The sequence below is a fragment of the Amblyomma maculatum genome, chromosome 1, assembly GCF_055883805.1.
Source record: "Amblyomma maculatum isolate TAMU_Amacu chromosome 1, ASM5588380v1, whole genome shotgun sequence".
In the NCBI taxonomy this organism is placed as follows: Eukaryota; Metazoa; Arthropoda; class Arachnida; order Ixodida; family Ixodidae; genus Amblyomma; species Amblyomma maculatum.
The window spans coordinates 498,663,479-498,680,364 of NC_139344.1; the positions used below are offsets into that span (position 1 = coordinate 498,663,479).

The 16,886-nt window shown below is 46.6% G+C and overlaps 1 long non-coding RNA gene across 1 annotated transcript; it reads right to left on the minus strand.

Annotated features, from left to right (window-relative positions):
- Positions 1 to 1,442: 1,442 nt before the first annotated feature.
- Positions 1,443 to 10,492, minus strand: LOC146210299 (uncharacterized). Its single transcript, XR_014703520.1, has 3 exons — positions 10,165 to 10,492; positions 3,407 to 3,513; positions 1,443 to 2,031 (listed from the first exon to the last, which is right to left on the minus strand). It is a non-coding gene; the product is annotated as an uncharacterized LOC146210299 (long non-coding RNA).
- Positions 10,493 to 16,886: the final 6,394 nt, after the last annotated feature.

Sequence of the window (16,886 nt, forward strand, 5' to 3'; positions counted from 1 at the left end):
ATTTTATGACTCATTTCTCTCTCTCTCTCTCTCTCTCTCTCTGTGTGTGTGTGTGTGTGTGTGTGTGTGTGTGTGTGTGTGTGTGTGTGTGTGTGTGTGTGTGTTTGTGTGTGTGTGTGTGTGTGTGTTTGTGTGTGTGTGTGTGTGCGTGCGTGCGTGCGTGTGTGTGTGTGTGCGTGCGTGCGTGCGTGTGTGTGTGTGTGTGTGTGTCTGTGTGTGTGTGTGTGTGTGTGTGTGTGTGTGTGTGTGTGTGTGTGTGTGTGTGTGTGTGTGTGTGTGTGTGTGTGTGTGTGTGTGTGTGTGTGTGTGTGTGTGTGTGTGTGTGTGTGTGTGTGTGTGTGTGTGTGTGTGTGTGTGTGTGTGTGTGTGTGTGTGTGTGTGTGTGTGTGTGTGTGTGTGTGTGTGTGTGTGTGTGATAGCATGCCTAGCAGTACAAAAAGCTTATTTACAAAAATACATGCAGCATCGGTGATAGGTGGCCCTTGCTAGATTTCCTTTGGATCACATTCATACAGTCCGATATTCACACCTCTTCATTCTTTTGTGCCGAAAGTAAGATTTCTTCCCTGTTTAACAGCTCCAAAATTTGAATTAATTTTTTTTTCTTGTGAGCTGATCCAAATATGAATTTTACTGCTCTAAAACGAAGATTTTGCTGCTCCAAAAATCGCTACAAATGTTATTTGAGCTCTTGCACCCCTGAGTAAATCCCTTTAATGAACCACAGTGTGAGTAATCAGTAGTCTTTCTTGAATGGCTCACTATTTCCTTATCTCAGCATCATTCCACATTACAGCAATGTGGTGGGTTCGACTTCCACTCCCAATTTTCTCAAATGTGTACCAGCTATGGCCCAGCCTGGTGCTTGGCTTACCAGGGCTCATGGCTTAGGAAAGGAGGAAAAAGGAACTGCAGATGGGCTTCTGCTGCACGAAGCGGACTTAGGGTTGTCTAATGGTGGAACGAATTGTGAATTTTGGTTCATGACCCTTTTCCTGGAGTGAACTAGAATACCTTTCCCAAGCATCTTATCCCAGAAGAGCCGAGAATCAGGCCAGGAGCAATCTTGTACCCACCGGCACCAGGATCGAAACTGGTACCTCCTGAATGCGAGGCAGATTCTGTCACAAGGCCATCATGTCTTGGTGGGGTAGTAGCCTTTGCTCGGGTTCTCGCTCTAATGGTGTTCAACGTGGCCTTGGAAGATCTAAAAAAAGCTTAATGATTGTTCATGCGCTGGTGTATGCAGTACATTTTCGTCTTTCTTTTTTTTACAGAGCGCTTAGGGTCGATTCACACACCAGATCCGTGATGATTATGGTTAAATGATAATAAGTTTTGTCTTGAAAGAACTGACCAAGCTAAAAAAAATTTCATTGCAAGAAGACATCAGTGCTCAGCGTACTCGCAATGTTCTTATAAAAAAATTATATACACTGGGACGAGCTGTCTGAAAATTTTATTTCTGAAACTTAGCCTTGTCAAATATGCATGTAGAACAATGTTTCTTTAACACTAATAGTCTTTACTGAACACACACACACACAAAAAAAAAACTAGATCGGTGATATTGTGATATTGTACACAAATTTAGTTAAGCGGCAACAAATTTCATGGATATATATTTTATAGACAAACAATGATATGAAAACTAAAAGAACAGTGGGCAATTAGATTATGTACTGACCAAAAATATTTTGTCATTTTTGTTTTCTTGGGGTATATCTAACATATTGGACCAGCCAAAGACACGGGAACACAAGAAAAAGAAATATAAGGAACAATATCTGCTGTGCATTCAGAAGGTACCAGGTTCGATTCCAGGTTCCGCCAGGTACCAAACAGTTTTCCAACTGGTACAGGATTTCCCCTCACCTGATGCTTGGCTCTTTTGGGGTGAAATGCTTTGGAAATGGGTCTCAGACCAAACAGTGTTGTCCCATGTACTTCTTTGTATTGAGTTCCCATGTCCTTGGCTTCCCATGTCCATGTCCAGCAAGTTAGGTTTGCACCAACTGGTCTGCATGGCCACTATGTAAAAAAATATATATCAGGAAGCACTACAGATATGTCGCAATACTAGCTGTGCCCCCCCCCCCCCCCCCCCCAACAGAGTAGGCACCTGGATACACCTCTGCTACCGTGGTAAGTATGCTCTCAATGACCTCATTGGATTATTGGATTTTCTCCCTGTCCATTGCCCGGAGAGACTGTTTCCATATTAATGGGACATAAATACATGCTTTAGTGAAGGCCTCCAGAAAGTTCTACAACCTTGTCTTTAAATGTGTGCCAACATCGCACAGTTCACGGCATTGCTTTTCGCCTCCATTGTAAATGGACTGCCGCAACCAGGATTTCATTCTGTGTCCTTGGGTTTAACAATTGAGCACCCCAATCCTGAGCCACCGCAGTGGCTATTACCTATGTGGAGACGGAATCAAGATGATGGACAAAAGATGCAAATCACCTCCAAGGGATTCCTGTTTCAGAACAATGCAATAAATGCCGGCTCCTGGGAAAGGTAAGACATGAATGATCCCGCTGCAACACAGAAGGAAAGTATAATGCTAGTAGCTGTCACATTTAATGTTCTATCAGTAAAAGCAGTGCATTTGCTGCCTGCAAAGTAACATATAGGAAAGCGTGAATATGATTTGGCAGTGTAAACCGAAGAAGCACGGAGATGAAGAAATGATAAAACAAACTTGGCATTTCCATGCGCGTTCCTTTCCTCCTTGGCCTGTTCGCACAGCCAAACCACACTGCAGTGGTGTGCCAGCTAGCCCATCAAAACATTGCTACTGGAAAGCTCTTCGAGCAATTATACAATTCTATTTCCTACCATGACAGGCCTACGTGGGCACTCCATATGGAACAGACTGGCTCATCTTGCCCTCTCACTGTATTTGACAGCTGCTGGAAAATATGCACCAGCATTTATTTTGGTAACGTGCTGAAAGAAGCAATTTCACCCGCTCTAGTCAGGAATACAAAAACGATCTATATAATGGCCAAAGAAATAGCCCTGTGGATTTGCTGGTGAATATTGAAAAACTTATTTTTTTACCGTGCCCATGAACAGCAATTACCTTGTATGGTACACAAGACAACATACAGTCATAACTAGAAACAGAATTTGAATTCACCTAGAGTTGATGCAAAAATGTCAACATTAACATCATCACGGTTAGCTAAAATGTTATACAAATGTAGTCGTATGGCCGGGTTAGTCCTTTCTAGTGGTTAGAAAATTCCGGCAGATATTGGCACCCCCCCTCCCCCCTTTCTACTGATTTGGCTGCGACGGTGCTGGCCCCAGCTTCATAAATAAGGTAACTTCTATTTCATATAGTAGCGCTCTTGTGGAGCAACCTGTTTTTGCCAGCGCACATTTTGTACCCACCTTTCATGAGGCACAAGGCATTCATGGTGCAGGAGAGCCCATGAGCAGAAGCTGCGACGTAGCCAAGATCCCAAAATCGCTGTGCAGCAAGATTATTCCGGCACACACTGAAACAAAAAAATAGAAATGGTTGCTTTTGCCAAGACAGGGCTATTCGGGAGCAAAACAGAGGCGCACTCGAAAATGAGCCGCCGGCGACCGATCGAAGCACGCACGAAGCGACCGACTCACAGCAAGATCACTTAGCAATAGCGCATCGATGCAGAAAAACTTTCCAGACAAGCTGTAACGTGAGGAGAGCGGCGCCATGAGCTCTCCTAAATTGGCGAGGAAAGTACGGAGTGCCGCCGTAAGTGTTTTGCGCTGCATTTTCGCTGTACTTACGAAAGTCTGGAGAAACTTGCAAGGATGGGTGCCATCCAGTCTATTTTGCAGAATACATTCCAGTCCGGTCAATCTGAAACAACGCGGCGCGAACAAGCCTACCGCTTGCTTGTGCCACTGCGCGCCAAAATTGAAAAGGAAAAGAAAAAAAAAAAAAAGCACCTGGAGTACAAGCAAACAAAAAACAAAAATAGGCAATTTATTACGTCACATCCGCCAGAATACAAACAGTTCCTCCTCGCCTACCTTCTTCTCGCGCATGCGCAGCTTACCAAGATCGCGCGGTGGCGACCGGCAGGTCTCTGACCGGATACTGTACGGATACTGTGTCCACCCAATTCATCATCATAATAATCAGGCAATGAAAGTAAAAAAATTAAAGTTCCTAAAACTAATACTCATTGAAAAAAGCAGACATCGGACAAATAAACATTTCAAAAGAGAGAAAAAAACATTTAAATGGAGTTCACAAAAGGTGTTTTCCGAAGCCCTATTGTAGATGGCGGCACTATAGAAATAATATAAAAATAATATATGGTGTGGAATACTTTAATTGCAATGTTGTACAGCTTAAATTAGTTAGAAATATATAGGGTCAGTTAGAAATCAAACATGCAACCTGTGCAGTGCATGAAGTTTATAAGAAACTATTGAAGCGAGGGATGCCTCACAGATGGAAAATATCATCATCAGTATCAAACAATGTAAAAAGTATCCAAATTAGCACAAGAAATGCAGAATAAGTAAACAGATAAAATTTATTTGCAATAATTAAACTAACAATAGAGCGCTACGTGTTGTTCTTTTTGTAACAGTGGTCAAGATTTATGTTGGCGCATTTATTTATTTTTGTTATACAAATTAAAAGCGCTTTGCCACTGTGGTCATGGCTGCGGTCCACCCAGATAAGGTGGAGAAAGTAACCAGCGGTTAAATCGGGGTTGGGCTAGCTTCATTGTGGGTTCACATGTGTATAAGGCTAGCCGGGAAAGGTATCTGTTCGCGCAGAATCCTGAGCGTTGGAGACTTCTTGCGTGCAAACGCACGTCTCCGATACCAGACCGCATGAGGACTGGTTACGTTTAGTATTCGCTGCGGTACTACATGGTATTGTAATGATGCGCAGTTACAATACCATGTGGTGCATTTGCGCAAATTCTGCGTCTTTTCCCTGCTTTCACTTCCTTCTCTACTCTGCTTTTTTCTCTTCTCCCTCCCTGCTCTCTACTTTCTCCACCCTCTTCCTTCCTTCTCTACTCTGCTTTTTTCCCTCCCTCCCTGCTCTCCACTCTTTCCTTCCTTCTCTCTTCTGCTTTTTCCCCTTCTCCCTCCCTGCTCTCTACTTTCTCCACCCTCTTTCCTTCCTTCTCTATTCTGCTTTCTTCCCTCCCTGCTCTCTTCTCTGCTTTTTTTCCCTTCTCCCTCCCTGCTCTCTACTTTCTCCACCCTCTTTCCTTCCTTCTCTACTCTGCTTTTTTCCCTTCTCCCTCCCTGCTCTCTTCTACACCCTCTTTCCTTCCTTCTCTACTCTGCTTTTTTCCCTTCTCCCTCCCTGCTCTCTACTTTCTCCACCCTCTTTCCTTCCTTCTCTCCTCTGCTTTTTCCCCTCCCTCCCTGCTCTCTACTTTCTCCACCCTCTTTCCTTCCTTCTCTATTCTGCATTTTTCCCTGCTCTCTACTTTCTCCACCCTCTTTCCTTCCTTCTCTACTCTGCTTTTTTCCCTTCTCCCTCCCTGCTCTCTACTTTCTCCACCCTCTTTCCTTCCTTCTCTCCTCTGCTTTTTCCCCTCCCTCCCTGCTCTCTACTTTCTCCACCCTCTTTCCTTCCTTCTCTATTCTGCATTTTTCCCTGCTCTCTACTTTCTCCACCCTCTTTCCTTCCTTCTCTACTCTGCTTTTTTCCCTTCTCCCTCCCTGCTCTCTACTTTCTCCACCCTCTTTCCTTCCTTCTCTACTCTGCTTTTTTCCCTTCTCCCTCCCTGCTCTCTTCTACACCCTCTTTCCTTCCTTCTCTACTCTGCTTTTTTCCCTTCTCCCTCCCTGCTCTCTTCTACACCCTCTTTCCTTCCTTCTCTACTCTGCTTTTTTCCCTTCTCCCTCCCTGCTCTCTACTTTCTCCACCCTCTTTCCTTCCTTCTCTCCTCTGCTTTTTCCCCTCCCTCCCTGCTCTCTTCTCCACCCTCTTTCCTTCCTTCTCTATTCTGCATTTTTCCCTGCTCTCTACTTTCTCCACCCTCTTTCCTTCCTTCTCTACTCTGCTTTTTTCCCTGCTCTCTACTTTCTCCACCCTCTTTCCTTCCTTCTCTACTCTGCTTTTTTCCCTTCTCCCTCCCTGCTCTCTACTTTCTCCACCCTCTTTCCTTCCTTCTCTCCTCTGCTTTTTCCCCTCCCTCCCTGCTCTCTTCTCCACCCTCTTTCCTTCCTTCTCTACTCTGCTTTTTTCCCTTCTCCCTCCCTGCTCTCTTCTCCACCCTCTTTCCTTCCTTCTCTACTCTGCTTTTTTTCCCTTCTCCCTCCCTGCTCTCTACTTTCTCCACCCTCTTTCCTTCCTTCTCTATTCTGCTTTTTTCCCTCCCTCCCTGCTCTCCACTCTTTCCTTCCTTCTCTATTCTGCTTTTTTCCCTCTCCTGCTCTCTCCTCTGCTTTTTTCCCTCCCTGCTCTCCACTCTTTCCTTCCTTCTCTACTCTGCTTTTTTCCCTTCTCCCTCCCTGCTCTCTTCTCCACCCTCTTTCCTTCCTTCTCTACTCTGCTTTTTTCCCTTCTCCCTCCCTGCTCTCTACTTTCTCCACCCTCTTTCCTTCCTTCTCTATTCTGCTTTTTTCCCTCCCTCCCTGCTCTCCACTCTTTCCTTCCTTCTCTATTCTGCTTTTTTCCCTCTCCTGCTCTCTCCTCTGCTTTTTTCCCTCCCTGCTCTCCACTCTTTCCTTCCTTCTCTACTCTGCTTTTTTCCCTCTCCTGCTCTCTCCTCTGCTTTTTTCCCTCCCTGCTCTCCACTCTTTCCTTCCTTCTCTACTCTGCTTTTTCCCCTCTCCTGCTCTCTCCTCTGCTTTTTTCCCTCCCTGCTCTCCACTCTTTCCTTCCTTCTCTCCTCTGCTTTTTTCCCTCCCTCCCTCCCTGCTCTCTATTCTGTATTTCGCTAGTTCTGCTACATTACTCTCGGCTCCTACTTCTGTATTCTGTTCTCTCGTACTTGGCGGTTTCCAAGTAATATATTTTTCTCTCCTTCTAGAGCTGTAATGGCTTCCTTGTCTTTTGCAATGTGATTCAGCTTAGTGGGCTATTTATAGAGTATATGTACAAGGTCTAACATTCCCATCTTCTTCCGGAGATGTCTTTGAAGTGCTATATCACTTAATATTCCGTAAATAGCTGCAGCAGAATTGAGCCGACGTCGTCCGCCTTCAGTTTGTAATCAGCTTGATTTGAAAATCTACATCTGAAATCTCGGATACATATTTGAAGAATTACCTTTGTATATATGATTAGATACAGGATTTTTCAAAGGGGTGCTGCCTTATTGGGGAGCTGGGCTGTTATCGTCAAGACAGTGTTGCGACGTTAACCTTTAAAAGCCCAATGCCACTGACGAGGATGATGCACTACTAGGAGACACCACGAAGCTCAGCAATGGTTGTAGGTCTGTGGTGTTTTCCTGCATTACCCTTCTGCCACACATCAAGACCACAGTGCGCACGGATTACCCCATTCACCCTGACCAAAGCTGTATTTGCGCAGCGGCCGCAACCCACCGAATCAGAAAGAAGGTGGTCAGATTTGCAAGCCAAGTGAGGATAAAGCGCGTATCTCCCCAGTTTTCCCGCTGAATGAGTAAGTAGGTAATGTTTTGATGTCTGTATATTATTCTCGCGTTAGCCATTGCGGGGGTGAGCGACTGTCTGCCTCGACAAGGATCGGACTTCGCCGATTGCCGGGTTCTGTGCAGAGTACACGGGGTGCCGCGGATTTGTCAATAGGCGCGCAGAGGTAGTGTGTGCCTCCACGCTGTCACGTGGTATCAAGCTGCCTTTTATTAATGGGCTTCGAGGGCATTATGGCGAGCTTTTCTTCAATGATTTCACCAGTGCGTTTTGTCGAATTGCACAGATCTTTAGCCGGCAGCAAGAGGGATGGGAGAACAATTGTGGGCGCGGCTAAGGAAGTAGCATAAGATGAATTCATATACTACCCTAGAGCCGAAAGTGTGACGAAGAATACAAGTGCTGCACGCAGCAATGGTGAGACTTGTAGTGGTAGTTGTTGACATGTGTGCCGGACAATTGCGTCAGGAAGAACAGTCGCGTATTCGCTAACAAGTTTTGTAACCTGAAATAGAGTAGCACCTGACTGGGGCCGTGTCTACCGCCCGATTAGGATTTGTGTAACGCAAAGTACGCACTTGCGGAAAAAAAGTATTCAATTAGAGGACTGGAATAATTTGATGCTGTTTGACACAGAGAAAGGCAGGTTAATTCTAGCAGCACTAAACTAAAAGCCCAAACAATTGGTCCACCCATTGAAAGACACATCTAGTAAAGCAAAACATCCGGGACAACATTATGATATGAGAAAAATATGCACCCTCCTCACTACAAGGCAGGCCGAGAAGTTCGAGCCAAAGAAAGCAGACGCGACTGGCCTATGTAGATGGGGCACAATACACTGACCCGACCGCATATGTCATCAATGTGAATTTATAAATTATTTGACATAGTTTCTGCCTCTGTCAAGGATTATGTTACTTCCTAATGAGAAATTTCAGCGCAGCTCTTCAGCTGTTCCACGTTTTCGGTAAACTGAAAAAAATATTTCGAGCAAGACACATATGTAGCAGTACATGAAAAAATTGTAATTTTTCACTTGTATTCCTTCAAGTCCATTAAAAGTTCTGGCTTTCCTTCAAGAGAAACTCCACTAAAAGTTGTTGGCTATAATGAAAGAAGCTCAGAGAAATGAAGAGAGCAATTGAGTTATCGGTTTGGTTGCGGAAGGCAGCGCGTTGATGCGCAACGAACAGATAGCCCAATTGTTCGCCGCTGAGTGTACCCCCCCCCCCCCCCCCGGAAGTGGTTACGATGACAGCGACGCCGCCACGCCGCGAAACCGAGCAACGCGCGCCAAAGCTATGCTCCAAACGTCGACATAAATTACATGTTATGTAGCAAAAGAAGACAGAAATTAGTTTTAATCGTGTGGTAATATTAGCGGAACACGCCTTGTGCACCCATTAAAGCTCTATTACAAAGAAGTTCTTAGAAAAAGTAAATAAAAATACAAGAAATCCAATAGAAATTATAACTACATAGATGTAATGTACTACGATTTTCCATATTGACATTTGGGATTAAGTTAGAGTGATGAAATTAAAGAGATTACATTGTCAATTTTACAAGTACTAAGAGAGATGTATAGTCTGATTAATAGTAGAGACATTGAAGAATATTACACCATTGCCTTCGTCTCCTACTACAGGAAATACGTTTGCATTTTTTTGTCATTTTATATGACATTTTAGTCACCCTATTTCTTTCATGCCTATCTGTATACTGTACTTGCATTGACAGGCCACTAAGTGTTCAAAAAAAGTCTATTCAGTCCTAAAGACACCAGAAAGCAGTTCTACAAAGAGAATATTTAAGTTATATGTTGGAGCAGTCGCTCCAACTAAAAGAGAACAACAGGAAAATTTTCAAAGGCATTGCGATAGAGACAGAGGCAAATAGGCAATACCCCAGTGTGATTTACAAATAAAACACTTGTGGTTTTCTACGTGGACATAGGCGACTAACCACCGCGGGTTCGAGCGTCGCGCGAGCCGAAGCCCCGATCAGCCTTCACCACGCGCACACTGAAGCGCGCACTCAACCACCACCGGGAGGAGAGCACTTCGCTGCAAGGACACAAACCTCCAAGTTCACAAAGGAGACGTTTATTGAAACGCCATCCTCCAGCGGCACACACACACACACATATTTACAAACGCACATACATACACATATATACAAACGCACATACACACACATACGCAGTCACCGTGTGAAGGGAGCGCGCGAGGAGCAAGGCTCCCCTGCGCGCACGAAGTGACACGGAGTGCGCGCCGCAAGCACGCAAGGGCGTGCTGTGACATCTCTCTCGCAGTGACCAGAGGGTTCCTTTGAGAGAGAGTGGGCAACCACCGCAAGGTACGCCTGTCTCGGATCCAGGCTGGCATACGTCGTGCCCAGTACCCCATCCCCCATCATCATAGTCACCACCACCACCACCCCACGATCGACAGGCTCGAGTTGCGCTCTCAGGTACGACCCGGAGCAGACGAACTCGAGTACACACTGGTCTGCGCGAACAAAGGCCGACAGAAGAACAGTTGCGTACGCACCTTGCGATGTCTCGGAGGGGTCCCTCTCTGAACTCCGCTCGGACAGTCGGTGGTTACTATGATGAGGGGGGATGGGGTACTGGGCACGACGTATGCCAGCCTGAGCTAGCGGCGGCACTCTTGGTGCCCAGGGGAATGGGGTACGGGAAGATTGGGAGGGGGGGAGGACGCGCGAGCAAGTCCGCAGAGTCGGGGGCCGAAGAACGGAAGCACTGCGACGAGGTCCGCAGAACACAGAGGGCTATCCTGGGTGCCCCGCGGCTAGGACACAGCACAAGCACAACCACTACCGGCAAGTCGGAGCCCAGTGCAGGTTCGGCTTTGGTGCGAGCAGCGTACGCACGAAGTGCGAAAGAGCCGGCGGCCGAACGGCCGGCGCGCGGACCTATGGGGAGCGCAAGAGCTGATTGGCTCGTTGAGAGCGCCAATCCCCGAGGGGCGAGGGAGGTCGCCAGAATGCTGGAGCCGGCGTAAAGCGGGCTTAGAGCACGCGTTGGGACGCGTGGTAGAAGCACAAGGTGTGCATTTCAGTTGGAAATAGATGAGTAGTATAGAGAATAGTAAGACGGAGAAGAAAATACAAAAAAAAAACAGTAGGATATATTTAAAAAAATAAATAAAAAAAAAGGTAAACATGGCTTTACAGCCGCGCAAGAATGCGCGCGTCCTCGGCGAATTTGAGGACATAGCCGTGTACGCGTCGCGTTTTTTCTCGCGATGCCTTAGGGAATAAGAGATCGTTTGAGGAAGCCGACGGCATCCCGAGTTTGCCGAGGGCATCCTGAAGAGTACGCCTGTGTGCGTCCAGTGCGGGGCATTCACATAGCAAATGCGAGAGTGTTTCCACTGCTCCGCAATCCTGACACAGAGCGGAGCGGATTCCCCGTAGTCTGCTCAGGCGCTCTGCTGTCCAAACACATCCAATTCGCATTTTGAGGATGCTCGATCGCTCAGTGGCGTCGTAATCCGCGTGATGCAGGACCCGTGGCGCATTGCCTGAGGCGACACGGCTATCAGGGTGCTTCTGTTTGGCCCTGTAGAATATGCTTAGACGCGCCACATCAAAGCGTGTGATCGCGTTAGAATCGGGGGCATTGCTGTTATGCGCCCGTTTGGCCAGTTCGTCTGCTGCTTCGTTGCCTGCAATCCCAACGTGGGAGGGGAGCCATTGCAGGCAGACGCTTTTGCCGTAGGCTTCCGCTGCGCGGATTTTCGCCACCAGTGAGCGAGTAGCTGGCAGTGGCCTGTCATTCTTCAGCTGCATAAGAGCAGCGCGAGAATCTGATAAGATGGCAGCTTCGCTAATATCCTGTCTTTCGAGGACAATATCCGCCGCCAAATGTAGGGCCGCTAGCTCTGCGATTGTGGAGGACGCGCGATAGGGGATTTTGCACTGCCTGCTCTAGTTTAGAGCTGGGACAATGCACGCCGCTGTTGCAGAAGCGCCGTCGCGCGAGACGGAACCGTCGGTGTATAGCAGCGTTTTACCGCTAAATTCCTAGTAGATTATTGCCGCGGTTTCCTGCCTTAAAGCGCAGACAGGGGTGCTGCGCTTGCTCTTAATGCCCGGAATGCTGAGCCTGACATTCAGGGACCAGTAGCGATGCGGTGGTGTGGGCATGGGAGCTCGGGGAGGAGGCTCGGCAATGTGTGCGTCGAAGAGGTTAAGCACGCGCCCCATCTTGGACTCCGGCGCCGCTTTGAGGCCCTGTTCCAGGCGCCCTTCTAATGCGTTCGATTGCGTTCAGTGCAGCGCGTACCGCTCGCAAAGAAACTGGCCACGCCGCTGCCTCAGCATAGGAAGCGGTGCCGTGTTCCCGCCAAAAGGCGCCAATGGGAACAGCCACTGGGACGCCAGGGCGGAGCTGTGGCCCGAACAACAGTGACAAGTCGTCCGAGCCCCTCAGGCGGGAGAAAGGGAACGGGGAGAACAACTGGGAAGCGGGCGGCGGCCGCGCAAAGGCAGCCGCGGCAAGCCCGAATCCAACACACTTCTGCATTCTTTTTTTATATATTGCGTACTTTTTTTAGCATGATAACGAATAATTTTTCCGATTACGGTGCGCCTATCCTTTACCTTTGCCGGCCAAGCAAAAGCAGGCCTCTTGAGAGACGCGGGCATAGGCGGCAGCGTCGTCAGCGGCGCGTGTGCGCGCTGCTGGAAGGAGCCTGTGGGCCGGCAATTGCCTGCTCCCGGATTGTTTCCTTTTAAAATAAAATAAAACAAAATTTTAAATAATCGCAAACACCTCCCGGCGCACAGAGATAGGGGCCGTCGTCACAAGGTGTTAGCGCAAACGCTACGGCTGTCGGTATAGATCTCCGTTCGCCGTGAAGCTACGCGTGGTGCTTAAATTATTGAACGTTCAAGGTAGAGCGACGAAGCAAGAAAATAGCCCGAGAGCTAGGACGCTTTCAACTTGGTTGGTGTCGCCGCCGCTGGTATAAGCACAGATGGATCTGCAGACAGTGGGCAACAGATGTGGGTTTTATTACGATTGAACATGGCTGCCATTGCAGTGGTGTTTTTCTGTTTTCCTATTAAAGGCGACCTCGCACACAACAGCCTCTTTCCGAGACAGAAGCTCTAGTTGATACCGACAAGGCCTGTGCTGCAGCTCTATTAAGGTAGAGAGGAATCTAGCAAGATTGCGAGTGACGAGGTAAAGTGTCAGCAGCGCGATATGTACATGCTCTTCAGTACGGCAGACGTGCGCAGTCACGACACACAGGTAGCCGCGGCAGGTTGTTGCGTGCAAGCTTTTATTTTTTTGGTCAGCTCAGGAAGGGACTGAGATGGAGAGAGAGACTGCATGGGCACATTAGGGTATGGAAATTGGAACGAGAGTGAATAAAAGTCAAAGTAGCAGCCTGCACGGCGCCCGAAAACGCACGCTTGCTAGTGAAGTGGTAAGTCACTGACATGGCCAAATGTTTCGTAAGACTAGTGTCGCACCAGTAGTAGGTGGCATAAAAGTAGTTGGAACGGATAGACACACAACGCCAATGAAGTTGGTAATTATTACCTGGCCGCCCAAGAAAACAAAAGAGAGCAGCCACGTCTCGAGAGGCAGTGAAGTCAGCTCCGGCCAGCCAGGCAGGCAGGCGCCACACTTGGACCTTTACGCAGACATGCTTGGTGCAATTATTTTGCAAGCTAGCATGCACAAGAGCTCGTGGCATGCGGGAGTAAGAATGCCAAGCAAATTAATGCCGAAAATTTTTCTCCGTTCGCCATAGAGGTTCATCCACATGACCAGAGAGTGACAAAGGTTTCCACTTTGGCATTGCATACACCTGAAACGCAAAATAAAACGACATCGTAGGCAACTTAAGGCCCCTACTGCAACCTTTCAAGAATTAAAGCACGCGTTAGCACGTAAGTTAATGATGGCAAAGAACCATTACTACCAAGTTATTCTTCCTTCATATTTAAATACTTATCCTAGCAGATTTTGGAGACATCTAAGTAAGAGAAAGGAAGTGATAGATAGAGTGAAAACGGATGAAACTGTGTTACTTGATAGCCATAAAATTGCGGATTCTTTTAATCATTACTTTCAAAGCGTTTTCACATTGAAACCTGTCCTTACTAAACCGAAAGAATGTATAGATCCTAGTAGTATTCCTTCCATCTCAACAGAAGGCGTATTATCATTGCTACGCCAACTTGACACAAAGAAAGGCTGTGGAGTGGACGGCATTCGAAACACTTTTTTAAAACGCTATGCTTCACAGATTGCTGAGTATTCAGCCAACATGTTTTCAGTTTCCTTCCGTACAAGCGATTTACCTTTTGACTGGAAAGTAGCACGTGTAGTGCCTATTCACAAATCAGGTGATCGATCAATACTATCCAATTACCGTCCTATATCAATAACTAGCAGCTGTTGCAAAATTATAGAACACATTCTGGCGGGTATCGTTAGGGATTTTCTCAGTGACAAAAACATTTTATCACCTTTCCAACATGGATTCCGAAAAGGAATGTCAACAGTTACCCAACTTGTGTCAACTGTTCATGAATTATCCTCTGCCCTTGACAATTCCGGCCTTCGATACGGTCGCACACAATAAACTTATTCGTAAATTAGAGCTAATATGTCTTCCACAATATATAGTTCAATGGATAGAGGCATACTTGGAAAAGAGAAGTCAGTTTGTTGAGGTGAATGGTGCCATTTCCGAATCACTGTGTGTCACTTCGGGTGTACCGCAGGGAAGCGTGTTGGGTCCATTATATATATAAATGATTTGCCTGATGTTATTCCAAATTCTGTATCCATACGATTATTTGCAGATGATTGCATAGTGTTTAAGCAGATAAGGAAAACTTCTGATCATGGTATTCTTCAAGCCTCTTTGACAGCTATTGACAAATGGTGTGTGGAACGCAGCATGAAACTTAATGTCAAGAAAACTGTACTCCTACGTGTAACAAGGAAAAAACATTTTAGCCCATTTACTTATTCCCTACAAGGCTCCGATATTAAAGAAGTAGCAAGCCATAAGTATTTAGGGCTGACACTTACCAATCAATTGGACTGGTCACCGCATATCTCACAAATTTGTTCTTCGGCATTCTCGACACTCTGCTTCCTAAAACGCAAACTTAATCGCGCCCCCTCTAATATCAAATTTTTGGCATACAACACATTCATCCGAACTAAGCTCGAGTACGCCTCTATCATTTGGGACCCTCACACAAAAAAGAACATCACTGCTCTTGAAATGATACAAAGGAAAGCAGTCAGGTTTATTTTCCACAAGTACAGCAGATCTGATTCTCCCACACAGCTGATGGTAGAAAATGACATCCCGCTCCTTTCAGTCCGCCGCAAAATGAACACAATTTTGTTTCTTGGTAAGATTCTGTCACAGGAAGTTAATATTCCATTACCTAACTTTGTCCAACCTTCTACTGCCAGACGAACACGACACACTAGGGAACATATGCTGCAACCTGTCTTTGCCCGAACAAATTCATTTAAGTACAGTTTTTTTCCCACGGACCATCTCTGATTGGAATTTGCTTTCAGAATTTCTTTTCCAAAGCAGTAATTTTAACAAGGCACTGGAAGGTCATTTGTTTGGTTAGGCTGCTCAACTTTTCAGTACTTTATATCTGTTTCCTTTGTTCATGCCGAATTGTGCTGTGTGTTATTGCCTATTTTTATTTCTTAGACTGTCAAATTGTTTAATAATTACTATTATGATTCCTTTTTTCTCGCCGAATTGTAGTGTGTATAGTATTTTTTTTTTTTCTGTGTGTGATTGTTACCTGGTATGCCCCTCCTGCTTGGGTCATAAGGCCTGCAGTATTATGAAATAAATAAATAAATTTGCTTCTCTCCGTGCGCGAAGTTTGGAACGCCTCTAGCAGTAAGTAATAGCGGGTTAAGTCGCACAATCTTTTCATCACGCAGTATATCGTTTATGTACGTTTTATTGCAGCCGTAAACCGGTGGCATTAAGGGAACGGCGACAACACGCGTAGACAGGGAACGTAGAGCGGGAACATGACGCAAGCATTAAAATTTGGGCAGCCGTCGCAGTTTTCAGTCCCGCAAAAAACAGACAACGTGTCCACATCAACAGTGTCTGGCTAAAGGCTACTCACGTGTGACAATGCAGTGCAAGGAATACATGTGTACAAAGACGGTCACTAGCAAGCGATCGACACTCGCCAAGGTACGGATGATAGCTAGGTCTAGATTGAAAACCGCGCACGCTAGCTTTGCATGCTGACAGGAGAAGAGTGAACGCTGTAACGGCCCTTGCTCCGCATTTAGAATTTCGCTTCCAGCTGAGCAGTGTTCTTTTGGAAATAAATCGATAAGCTAGAGTTGGTGTGCCTTCAGCCAGACGTCGTGCTGCAAAAGCCTGTCTCAGGGCGGAAGAAACGCTTCGCATGCTTTGAAATCAACCTCACCTGAAGTACTCATTTAATATGAAATAAATATTAGGAAGAAGGCCGTCGCGCGAAGCAAAATCATGCACGTGCGCTCGGCAAGCAGGACAGGGGAAGTGAATGTGAGCCAAATTTTGCTACCTTGATACGGTGCACAAAGGACAAAGCTTCCCAGTAGGCGTATAAATGCATTACAGTAGCTGGCGCTTTATGCGGCCGCAGAATTGCACGGAGAAAACTCGAGCTCTTCGGTACCCAAGAGCGCGCGTGGGCGATGTAAACAGACCTGGCGCGGCAGCGGCGCCCTCTCGATGTCGCCTGGGGAAGTACGCGGCCCTCCGAGACAGTAGTCTGCGCAACAGATATCTCGGAGGCTGCAAGCACTTCCAATGCAAAAGTGAGCTGTCGATGTCCAGTTGCCCCTGAGCGGCCGCAAAGTTCCAGCTAGCGTCGAAGCGAAACGATTCGCAGCATTACGCAACCAGCACGCCTAACGACACATAAGGCGGGCACAATTAGCCTTCTGGGCCCAAAAAGACATGAAAAACAAGGTGATTGCAAATTAAGCTAACGCACGTCATTCGCTGATGCATAATATGCAGCTCTCCAATTAAGCGACCTTAGTGCACTGTCTTGGGAAACACCCGATGGAGGGAACACAGCCTCCGTTCAGAACGCGAGAAGATATGACGGTCCATGTTCTGCTAATAATCGAAGCATTAAATGGATAAATTGAGCAGCTGAAATCGAAATCGGCACCTCGCGTTATATTCGTATTCAAAGTGTATTTTTTTTTTTTCTTTTTCCAGCT